The sequence below is a fragment of the Protopterus annectens genome, chromosome 7.part1, assembly GCF_019279795.1.
Source record: "Protopterus annectens isolate FY-2018-M chromosome 7.part1, PAN1.0, whole genome shotgun sequence".
NCBI lineage: Eukaryota > Metazoa > Chordata > Ceratodontiformes > Protopteridae > Protopterus > Protopterus annectens.
Window position 1 is genome coordinate 152,417,914 of NC_056740.1, and position 12,549 is coordinate 152,430,462.

Consider the following 12,549-nt stretch of genomic DNA (forward strand, 5'->3'; position numbering starts at 1 on the left):
TACTCCAGCTTAACTTCAAATGTAATCAGAAGCATGCATTAGCTCCAGGTCAATGGGACATTGATTAAGTATTCCTAATTCCCAAACTTGAAGCAAAGTCCAACTCCTGCTATGTCTCTAGTTCTTGGCCATGAGAAAAAGATGCAAATATGGCAAGGCAGTCTAAGACCATCAAAAGACAGCAAACAGCCCTCACTGATAGTGATGCCTAGAATGGGGATAAAGTGATTTAATTCACCTTTTTTGGCTTTAGCAGAAGTGGCATGGCCAAAATGCACAAGAAAGGCATGCAGCCTGGACAAGCTGCAGCAGCAGTATTAAAGCCACATTCACAGTAGCCTGTCTTGTACAAGTATGGAAAAGTTAGTAAGTAAAACAAAAGTTCCATTACAAAACAGTAAGAGCTGTTGAAAGAATGTCTGCAAAATAGTCAAGGAGACACACACACTGTGCAAATAGATAGCAATGGTCTACTTGATAGGATCATAGGAGATTAGGCTATAGGTATTTGCCATCCATTGACCCCTTCTATGGTCAGCTTCCTAGTCCCTTTATGGAAAAGCCAGAATACCCTCTGGATTGTCTGTTCACTCCTCCAGGAGTCTCATGAAGTAGATGTAATGAGACTGGTGGATCAGCTCCTAGTGGCTAGGCATCTTTCTATGTTTGAGAGGGGGTTTGGGAGAAAGTAGAAAGGAGAATATTTCTCCCAGGACTCCACCAGTTCTTCCTCCTTTGACCTCCTCGATGGCCTTAGAGCATTCCCTCTGACCACTCAGGCTCTAATTGCTCAGGCACAGACAGCCTTTTTGTCTTCAGTTCCGGACACTGCTCTGACTTCTTTGGTTCCTTCAGAACAGACAGATTCCCGAGATCATGGTTCAACTGTCGAACCCGACGGGTTTGAGTTGGATCCTGTTTTAAATACAGAGTCACCCTTACCTCTTGGGACTCTGGCGGCTGGGGGTCCTTCCTCAGCTCCTGCTTTGGAGGTGGGTCTCTTGGGCCGGGCTGTGACCTCTGTTCCAAATTTGTCTTGCTTGGTTCTGTGCTCCCATCCCTCTTTGTGGGAGCCTGTCTTCTGGGATACAGAATGAGCATTGGCCACCAAAGGCTCTCAGGTGGCTCCTGTTGTGCTGGAGTTTCATTCCCGGACCCCTACTTACCCGGAGCTTCCACCAGCCTCCGTGCCTGGACAGCGAATCCCAAGGCTGCAAGAGATCCCAGAAAAAGGATCATCTTCTTCAGAGCCCTTCTCAGACATCCCCACTAGAGAACCTCTTCAGAAGAAGAAAACCTGTACGAGGAAACACCTGGACTCTCCTGAAGAGTCAGCCACTGAGGACACAGATTCAATGACAGGGAGAATTTCCCCCCCGGTCACCCCCAGAAAACATCTCCTTTGGAGACATTCTTGAGATCCTTCAACAGAGGGGTAAACTAGGAGCCCAAAGACCCTATCTCCAAGGAGTCTGTGTATTTGCAAGCCTTTGGCTCTCGCCCATCTACTTCCTGGGTGAGCCCTCCCACTGATGATCTCATTACGTTGATTGCCAGCTTGGAAAGCTCCCAACTCCATAGAACAGATTCCCCGGAGACCAGATAAGATACTCTCTGCTCCTTAGGACCACTGACACTAGGCAAAAGGGTTAGCAGTAGATGCCATGGTGGTAGCGGTGGCCACCAGAAAGGAACTAGCTGAGGAAAGTTCCTTTGTTCATTCCCCCAACATAGTCTAGGGTGATGGACAGATTTGGGAAGTGGGTTTATGCAACATTGATATGGCACATTTTGACTCCAGAGGGATCTGATCAAGGAACTACTGGACACCCTAGAAGGAGCTGTATCTAACTATGTCCAAGAAAAAGTAGCCTCCCAGTTAACCACCCTGGAGTCAATTTCCAATTCATCCAAGAGGCTCATTGCACATGCAGCTAAAGGGGCAACCAGGTCATCTGGTTCAGGCATTGCAATTAGATGACATGCCTGGATGCTCCTGTGCGAGTTTGTGGAGTTCAAGTCTTAGTCAATGCTCTCTGACTTTGTGGACGAACAAAGAAGATACGTCAATGAAACTCTACCCAGATGCAAGAAAGATGGAAAGACTCTGTCTGCAGTGAGCATACATGTTTCTACTCCAGGAATCAGAGGAGTGGAAAGATGTGGTTCAGGGAGTCCTAGGGGCCTTTCCAGGACATGCATGGTTGTGGCTCCCCTTGGGGCAGAGGGAGAAGCTCTAATGGAAGATGCTGACCATGAGGCAGAGGTGACTCACAGAATCAGGGTTCCAGAGGTTCTCTCTCTGGTCAGCCCTACAAACACTCCTGAAAGGGGGCCCAGTTGCTTGCTTCTGGAAGCAGCTGGGGGAAAGATTCTCTGCATTCAGGAGCCTGGTGGCAAAAAAACAAAGATGCATGGGTGCAGGGAATTATTACCAGAGATTACTCTATCCCCTTTATTCTTTATCCAAGATTTCTAACAAGGGTCCCCGATGTTCCACCCAGTCAGAGGAACCAAGCAACCTTAGAAATCCAAAAGCTGCTAGAGAAGAGAGTCATCCAAGAAGTTCCACCAGACCAGATAGGATCTGGATTTTACTCAAGGTTCTTTTTACTGCCAAAAAAGGCAGGGGACTGCAGACCAGTTCCGGAACTCGGCCTTCTAAACCATTTTGTTTAACAAACCAAATTCTGGATGGTCATGGTTCAGTATGTTCTTTCCTTTCTAGAGGAGAATGACTGTATGTGCTCTATAGACCTTCAAGACGTGTACTACCACATAAAGATGGACAAATGCTCCAGTAGGTTTCTCCACTTTTGGCTAGGAGCCAGTCACTTTCAATTCAGAGTGCTGTCCTTTGGCCTCACCTCAGCCCCAGGGTGTTCACTAAATGTATGGCAGCAGTAACAGCTAATTTGAGACTGCACAGATTCTAGGTGTTTCCATATCTGGATGACTGTCTCATCACCACTTCCACCAGACATTTACTGCTTCAGTAGAATTTATTCTGCACTTGTTCCTGCTCCTGGACATCACAGCCAATCAATCAAAATCTCAGCTAAACCCCACTCAAGATCTACAATTTATAGGAGCTCAACTGAGCACCATCTCTTGTATAGCTTCCCTTCCTCAACACAGGTTGCAGAAAATAAAATCTCAAGTACATGCTTATCTCTGCAGAAAATGTCCTGACACTACTAGTCCTTCAAGCATTGGGTTCCATGGCAGTGACCATCACTCTGTTCCCACTAGCAAGATTCCACATGTGACTACTACAATGGCTTTTAGCATCGCAATGGTCCATTCCATCTCATCCAATGAACTACCCCATTCTTATCACCAGTCACTGCAAAAAAAAGACCTGTCCTGGTGGATGGAGTCTGAAGAAATCCTTTTAGGCCACCCCTTCTTCCCTCCTCAGCCCAAGGCCATAGTTACCACGGATGCCTCCCAGATGGGGTAGGGGGGCATTATTTGGGAAGAACAGTCCAAGGCACTTGGTCCACGATAGAGGTCAATCTGCATATCAGTGTTCTGGAGTTGAGAGCAGTGCTATTAACTCTGCAAGCCTTTCAATATGTCCTCCCTCTAGGAACAATTGCAATTCAATCAGACATGTCGTGGTCTGGTACATCAACAAACAGGGGGGGGGGTCTTAACCCTTGTGTTGAGAAGCCCTCAGAGTGTGGCAATGGGCAATCTCCTCCAACTGCTTTCTGATAGCAATGCACATCCTGTGAAGCTCTAATGTGATTGCAGACAAAAGTACAGTTTTGTACCTACCATAAATGTAGATGTCCGATAGATATGCAACTGCAGTCCTGACATGGGTTGTCCTGCCTCAGGCAGCCCTTCGGTCGGCCGGATTCCAAAGTCTGGGTCCGGCGTCAGCTGATGTCGCCTCTTCCCCGACGTCAGAGTGGCTGGGGTACATAAGCAGCAGCCGACGCCATCTTCTTCAGTGTTTCTTGCCCCAGATGCCAGGTGCCCTCCAAGGAAGGCTAAACTTAGAGAATGGACAAAAATTCTAGACATGCACAACAGTAATAAACAGATACACCATAACAGATATCCCCAGCTTATTTGAAAAAGGGGGGAGTGGACCCAAAAAAGACAATTACAGAGGGGTAGGAGGGAGGGAAAACCTGACTGCAGTTGCATATCTATCGGACATCTACATTTATGGTAGGTACAAAACTGTACTATGTCCTTCAAGAATGCAACTGCAGTCCTGACATATGGGTTGAATACCATAGCCAAACTGGGGGTGGTAGGATCTAAGATAAGGATGGTGTAGCTAAAATGCCCTGCAGGACTGCAGAATCAAAGCCTGCTCGGGATCTGGAATATAAAGGCAGGTTGTAATGTTTGGAAAATGTATGCACGGAGCTCCATGTAGCAGCTTCTAGAATGTCCTTTGTAGCCACCCCTCTTAGAAAGGCTGTGGAGGTGGCTGTAGCTCTGGTGGAGTGTGGCCTGATATTGGCTGGCACACCTTTCCCATGGAAAGAGTAGCAGAATTTGATGCAGTTTCCAATCCATTTTGAAATTGTTTCTTTGGAAATTGCCTTTCCTTATACTCCAGCAGCGTAAGCTACAAATAGTTGGTCAGACTTTCTGTTGGCCTTTGTTCTGTCCAAGTAGTAGCGCAATTGCCTGTGTATGTCCAAAGTGTGCAGAAGCTTTTCTCCTTTATTTTGAGGATTGGGAAAGAAAGTAGGCAGGTGAATTGCTTGATTTAGAGAAACCCTGGATATCACTTTTGGCATGAATGAAGGATTGGTTCTTAAAGAGACTCTGTCCTGATGGAAAATGAGAAATGGAGGTACTGCCATGAGGGCCTGTATCTCTGAGACTCTTCTTGCTGAAGTAATTGCCAACAGGAAAACTGTTTTCCAGGAGAGAAATTGCAATTCTGAAGATGCTGCTGGCTCAAAAGGAGGAAGAGTTAATTTTTCCAAGACGAAGTTGAGGTCCCATGCAGGCACTGGTGGTTTTCTTGGAGGTTTGATATTCTTTATCCCTCTTAGAAACTGTCTTAGCAAAGGATGTGAAAACACAGGTGGATCACATTTGTATTTTGCTGAAATTGCTGAAGCATGTATTTTTATGGAAGAATATGAAAGGCCATTGTGAAGCATTTCTGCCAAGTATTCTAATATGTGTGGGATGCTCATTACTGATGCATCCTGACCCTTGTTGGCATTCCAGATGTTGAATCTCTTCCATTTGGCTGAATAAGTTTTTCTGGTGGAAGGCCTGCGTGCTTCCAGTAAGATCTCTTGAACTTTTTTGGAGAGAGAGATATGGGGAGAAGTCATGGAATCCTCCAAGCTGTCAGTTGCAATGTTTGCAGGTTGGGATGAACAGTCCTGTAATTGTGCTGAGTTATAAGCAGAGGCCATTGAGGCAGGAGCCACGGCTTGGTGCGAGTTATGCTCCTTAGTAATGGATACCAGTGCTGTCTTGGCCAGTCTGGAGCTATCAAAATGCCTTTCAGTTGTTCTGCTTTAATCTTCAGTAACACCTTGGTCATTAATGGAAGAGGTGGGAATGCATAGATTGTTAGGGAATTCCAGCTGAAGGAGAGAGCATCCATTCTCCAGGCCTGAGGATGGTGTGTCCTTGAGCAGAACTTCTTCAGATGATGATTGAGGTGTGAGGTAAACAGATCTATGTCCGGCCTTCCCCATGCATGAGTTATTTGTGAAAAAATGTCTGGATGCAACATCCATTCCTGTGGGTCCATAATGTTTCTGCTTAGACTGTCTGCCAGAACATTGTCCTTGCCTGGGACAAACTGGGATTGCAACTGTATGTTCAGTTTCAGGGACTTTTCCCAAAGAGTCATTGTTAGTCTGCAGAGGGGGTAAGAATGGGTGCCTCCCTGTTTGTTTATGTACCACATAACAGTGGTGTTGTCTGTCTTTATTAGCAGATGACCTTGCTGAAGAAATTTTCCGAAGGCCTCGATTGCATGAATCACTGCCAACATCTCTTTTTGATTGATGTGCAGATGCAATTCCTGGGGTGCCCATTGCCCTTGAATGCATCTGCCCTCCATGTGCGCCCCCCATCCATGATCTGAGGCATCTGTTGTAATGGTTTGGCTTGCTTGAGGTTTGTTGAAAGACATGCCTTTGTTTAGCTGGCTTGCTTGTGCCCACCACAAAAATTCCTTTTGCAGACATGGAATGAGTGGAATAATTGCTTCTAAGTTGTGGCTGTGTTGAGACCATAAACTTTCTAGGTACCATTGTAGTCTTCTCATGTGTAGTCTTGCCAGTGGAATCAGAAGAATGCAAGATGCCATGAAACCCAGGGCCTGCAGGACTTTCCTTGCAGTCATCTGGGTGTGCTTTGCTAGGCTTTTGAAGTAATCTGGTAATTGTTCTTGTTTTTCTTGTGAGGAAAGCCATTTGTGAGTTTGTGTCCAGTTTGGCTCCTAGAAAAATTATTTGTTGGGATGGCAGTAGTCTTGATTTTTGAATGTTGACTGTGTATCCCAAAGCCTGTAGTAAGTGAATGACATAGTCCAGGTTTCTTATCAAGGCTTGCTTGCTGTCCGCTTGTATAAGGCAGTCGTCCAGGTAAGGGTATATTTGTATCCCCTGAAGTCTGCAATGTGCAATTACTGATGCCAGGCATTTCGTGAATACTCTGGGCGCAGTAGATAAGCCAAAAGGCAATGCTGAGAATTGATGATGCTCTGACCCTGCAAGAAAACTGAGGTATCTTCTGCAGCTGTGTCTGATTGGGACATGCAGGTATGCCTCCTTGAGGTCCAGAGTTACCAGCCAAGACCCCTTGCCCAGCATGGGAAGAAGTTGCTGTAACATCAGCATTTTGAATTTTGGCACAATGAGAAAAGTGTTTAGAGCGGACAAGTCCAGTATAGGTCTCCATTGCTTTTCTTTTCTTGGAACAAGGAACAGTCTTGAGTAGAATCCCTGGCCTTGTTCCTGAGGAGGAACCTTTTCTATTGCTTTGATTTGTAGCAGCTTTGAAACTTGTATGAGTGCCTCTGCCCTTTGATTTTGTGGCAGGTTTGGCATGCCTTGTCTTGCTGGTAAGGCATGGAAGTGGAACCTGTAACCTTTGTCTATTATGTCCAAAATCCATTTTTCCTTTGTAAAAACGTGACAATTTTTTGAAAATAAAGATAATTTTCCGCCTAAAGGTGCTTCTCTTTGAGCCTTGGTCAGCGGTGTCAAAGTCAGGTCATTGTGATTGTCCCTGTGGAGCAGTAGAAGTCCCTGCGCCACTTCTCTGATTAGTTGGTTGCCATTGGCGGCCCCTGTAGGAGCCTCAGTATTGCCCTCTACCTCGAGCACGCCTGTTTCTTCCCCTTTGGAACTTGTCAGTGTCTGGAAAGGACCAATTCTTTGAAGGCCAATTCCTACTGAACCTTGGTGGCTGAACCTGGAGGAAATCTTTGACTGTTTGTACTGATTTAGCCTTTTCCTCAATTGATTTCAACACACCCTGTGCATTAGCACCAAATAGCTTGTCTTTTCCAGAGGTGCATCTAGAAGCTTTACTTTAACATGATCTGGCAATGTCTGTTCTTTCAACCAAGCATGTCTACGTATGATGGCCCCTGTCATAGCTGCCCTACATGAAGCTTCCAATGCATCATAACCACACTGAAGAAAATGATTGCTAACCTGCTGAGTATTATGAACCAAATCCTGCAAGGCCTTTCTATCTAAAGGCTCAGGAGAGGCTAACTTTTTCTGCAAATCATCCATCAAGAAATCCTGATACTGAAACATATGAAAAAGACAGTTAAGTGCCCTCATGGCAAGGGTGGATGAGGTATAAACTTTTTTACCCCACCTCTCCAGGGACCTAGATTCCCTCTCTGCGGGCAAAGGATTTTTGGCCGTGGAGGTGGCCACTCCTTTGGGCTCCTGAGAAATAGTTTCTAGATCCACAGAGTCGGCCTTAAAGAGATGTTTATGAGTTTAAGGAACCCTGTAATATCTGTCTGGCTTGACAGGAGCAGGAGGGAGAGAATCAGGATAAGTACTGGAGTCTGAGAACACATCATCCAATACATCTAACACTGGGGGTATAGCTAAAGGCCTGTGCTGGGGTAACTTAAGGAAAGTCCGAAGCCTTTTCCTGGAGTCGGAGAAATCCTGGCCCTGCCACTGAAAATGCTCTCTCATGGAGTGGAGAATTTCCCCGAAAGAAATATCCTCAGGAGGAGAGGCAGAGGGGATGGATTCATCAGCATCAGAATCCTCGTAGGCCGGGAAGGATTCTTCCTGGGAATCTGAATGGCCTGACTCACTGAAGGCTTCATCTGAGGAAAGGGTAGCTGCCTGCTCAATCCTAGGACTTTTGTCTGAAGGCGGCTGAGAACCTCTGTCTGGATGAGCCTGAGAGCCCCTGATTAAAGAAATTAGATTTGCAGCTAAAGTCATGATCTGTTTATCAGAAGTGGGACCCTGTGAAAAAGATTTAGGAGAGTGAGACTTAGTCTGGCTGGCAGCCTTAGCACGTGTGTAGGCTTTGATGGACATAGACACAGGAGGCCTAGCTGCCCCACGTGCTGGAGTAACTTTGTCCACCGGTATGGTGTCAGGCAAATCTTGGGCTTCGGTTTCAGGAGGAAAATCAACAACCGGCACCGGGGTAGCCTCCGGGACCAAAGTGTGCGGTAAAGCGGTGTCGTTGGCCTGGAGCAGTTGAATTACCGCCTCCGAAGAGACCGATGCACTCGCAGTAGGCTTCAGCATGGTGTCGGTGGAAGTCGCGGGCCGTGAAAGTCGGTCCGGTCCTTCCGTTTTTTTTGGAAATATGTGCTGTCAGTAGTTCCGACGGCATGATATAGGAGTAATTTTCCCCAAAAAAGTCTTCAGCAAATTCTGCCCGGCGGCTCAGTGTGCGCTTATTAAAGCAAGCACAGGCAGCACAGGCCGAGACGTCGTGGTCTGGGCCGAGGCAGGGAAGGCAGTAAGAATGGAAGTCCTTATGAGGTATTTGTTTACCACAAGACAAGCAATTATTAACTTTTGCAGTTTTATCTGACATCGGCTGAGGCAAGAAAAGGTTCCCCAACGGGGTACTTAGCTTTTTGATGACTTCGGTATCTGAAAACACAGGAGCTGGCCGACCGGCACTTGCGAACTGCTTCTGCTTCAGGCACCACGCTGCAAGAAAGACTGAAGAAGATGGCGTCGGCTGCTGCTTATGTACCCCAGCCGCTCTGACGTCAGGGAAGAGGCGACATCAGCCGACGCCAGACCCAGACTTTGGAATCCGGCTGACCGAAGGGCTGCCTGAGGCAGGACGACCCATATGTCAGGACTGCAGTTGCATTCTTGAAGGACATCTGAGAAGGTGCATTCTACAGCCTCATGTGTGGTCTCAATCCCAGAATAGCAAGGAAGACTTTCTGTTGCTGGGGCAAGCCTTGTTGCAATCTATCTGCATCACCCCAAAACAAGTGCAGAAGCTACTTTGCCCTAATCCCCCCCCTCAGGGGGAGTCCCTGAGAGACGCTCTTCTCTTCGTTTGGCCCATGGGCCTCCTCTATGTCTTTTCCCCCTTCCCTCTAATTCCACTCTTTCTCAAGAAACCAACAAGGTCAAAAAGCAAAGTGATCCTCATTGCACCCTATTGGCCTTGGCAGATTTGGGTCCCCTTCCTTATGGCCTCATCTAGTTCACCGTCCATGGGTTCTGGGACCCAGTTCCAGACCTGCTTTCTCACCCTCACGGACTGGTGGATCCCAACCTTCAAAATCTTATCAGCTTGGTTTCTCCACTTCCACTCATCACCAGGCATAATGATTTACCTTCCCCAGTACGTAAAATTCTGCTAGCCTCGTACAGACCATCCACCAGGAAACTCTACCTTAGTAAGTGGAACAGCTTTTCTACTTGTGCATATGAAAATAATCTCAACCCTTTCTATACACCAGTATAAAGAATTCTAGAATTTCTAGCCATTCTTTTTGATCAAGGAGCTTCAGCCTCCATGATTAAGGTCCAATTAGCTGCCATGTCTAACTTCCATAATGGTTTTGAGGTCCTTCCACTGATTTCTCATAGATTATGAGAAGTGTTCCTCAAAGGAGCTTTCTGTTTAAAACCTCCATTTAAAGACCCTCTACCCCCATGGGATCTTACTATTGTTCTTCAGTCCCAGGTGCTCCCTCCCTTTCAACCTGCAGCTACATGCAATTTAAAGTTTCTTTCATGGAAAACACTTTTTTTCATAGCTATTACCTCCACAAGACGAGTCTCTGCTCATGCTCAAAACCCCCTTATTTAGTTTTCCATAAGGATAGAGTTTCACTCAGAACCAGTCCATCCTTTCTTCCGAAGGTGGTCTCATAATTCAACATTAATCAAACCATTGACTGGCCTGTTTTCTTTCCTAACTTTAACAAAGATGAATAGTGTTTACATTTGCTGGATGTTCACAAACAGTTACATTTCTATCTCGGTAGAACTAAAGACTCTAGAAAAATCAGAACAGTGGTTCGTATCCTTTTCTGGCCCAACTTTAGGGAAATCAGTCTCCAAAGTTACCCTGTCAAAATGGCTGAAAGACTGCATTACTTTCATATATAATATGAGTCTCAACTTACCTGTACCTGTGAGAGCGCATTCCACCCAATCAATGGCCACTTCAGCGTTTTTTCATTCTAAGGGTTTCATGAATGAGATATACACAGCAGCAACAAGGGCTACTCTACATGCCTTTATTACTCATTACAAATTAGATCTAGTCTCCAGGGTAAGAGCTTCCTTTGGTTCTATTGTTCTCAGGAATATCCTTCTATAGGGCCACCCAGGATCTTAAGTAGATGGGGACTCTGCCCCAAGAATCAAGAATAGATGAAGATTGATAACATCAGATAAAGAAGTTATTCTTACCATAATGTTCCAGCTGTGTTGTCGATCTTCCTCTATTCTTGACATCCTACCCTCGTTCCCTCTTCTTGTGAATTCTTGGACAATTGAACACTTGTCCTGGGTAGCTTGTTAGTTTTTACCTTGGACATGGCTTCTTCATGTTGGATTATGATTCTGTCTTCCTTTTACCTGCAAACTTGACCTGAGGTAATATAGAGAGGGACAATGTGGGTAGAGTATTAGCTTGAGAGATGTTCGGCTGGCGCAAGCTGTGCAAAGACCGAACCGGTTCCAGGGATCGGAACAGGCTACCCAAGAGTCAAGAGTTAGATGAAGATTGACAACACAGATGGAACGTTATGGCAAGAACATAATTCTACAAAAAAAAAAAAAGAAGTTATGTTGTACAATACTTAAATTCACTTTTTAGGAGAAATTCAAAGGATTTTACTTTTGTATCCGAAGCATGCACATCTTGCTGCACTGATAAGAATTAATTAAAACTGTTGAATCATCAGTTGCATTTTTGTGCAGTCAACAATATACATTTCCTTAGTTCTGAAACACTGAAACAAGGCTGTAACTGTTTTCTTAGACAGCAAATATTTAGCTTATTCTAGAGGTTGATTATCAGCAGTTTCAGGCTGAGTGTCTATGTAACAGCTGATAAATGCCAACAAAGGACGAAATTCCAAAACACTTCCACTGGAGTAATTCACATACACTAACAGCAAGGCCCATCTACACAGCAGACTTACACTGGAGTAAGTCACAACAAGAGCAAGTTTTTTGGAATATGGCCCACAGTGAATACAATACTGAGTTCAAAATATTTGTTAATAATGATGCTTCGCCTGGTGAGTTAACGCAACTGAAGTAGTTATTGAAGTTGGCTCAAGTCCAGCCACCTAGTATCATTTTGAGACATGTCTAAGTTAGCTGACTCCAACAAGTAACATTTCTGTGCACAATTCATATGACAATAAGCCAGGATATGGGAGGACTTCTTAAATCAGTAATGGTGCACTTATGACATGCATGTCAAAGGTGACACACCGCGTTTTGGGTGACGAGCCAGTGTTCACCAACACCTGAGTCACCAAAGAAACTGCTTTTGCATTCGTTCCTCGTGTGAAGTGCATAGAACTATTTTTTGCCAGCAGCTAGTTCAACATCACTGCTGCAGAGGTAAGGAAGTTATTAACTTGAAAGACTATTTCGGTATAGTGTCTTGATAGAGCCTGGAAAGGGCAGTGCTGACATTGTTTTCTCTTCGTGGTTACACTTTTGCAAAGGGCAAGTAGTGTAGTCTTCATTTCTAAGTGTGTGGTGTTCTACATTCCCTCTTAATCCCTACCAAAAGTGGTAACTTTTTTACACTTAATTAGATTTATAGACGTATTTTACTTCAGAAAGTGTATATTAATCTATGTTCATTTTTTTCTGTCAGTGCTGCAGATTAATAGTACTAGTAGTTCAAAACTGTCCAGGTCTCTCATTTCTAGATTTGTAGAAAATATTTTCCAATTTCTAGATTTGTCCCTGATTCTGTTGAGATTTTGAGAGCTATGCTGTTTTATTTACTTATTTTATTCTTTTTTTTTATTTATTTTTGATTGGAGTGAGGAGTAACAATACCAGGAGAGTCAAGTTAGGCACTTTCTGAATTCTTGAC

The 12,549-nt window shown here is 45.0% G+C and overlaps 1 protein-coding gene across 4 annotated transcripts in view; it reads right to left on the reverse strand.

Moving 5' to 3' along the window:
* The window catches only part of GRIP2 (glutamate receptor interacting protein 2), a 2,580,489-nt gene that overhangs the window by 774,342 nt on the left and 1,793,598 nt on the right, over window positions 1-12,549 (reverse strand). The gene's annotated exons all lie outside the window — the stretch shown is intronic.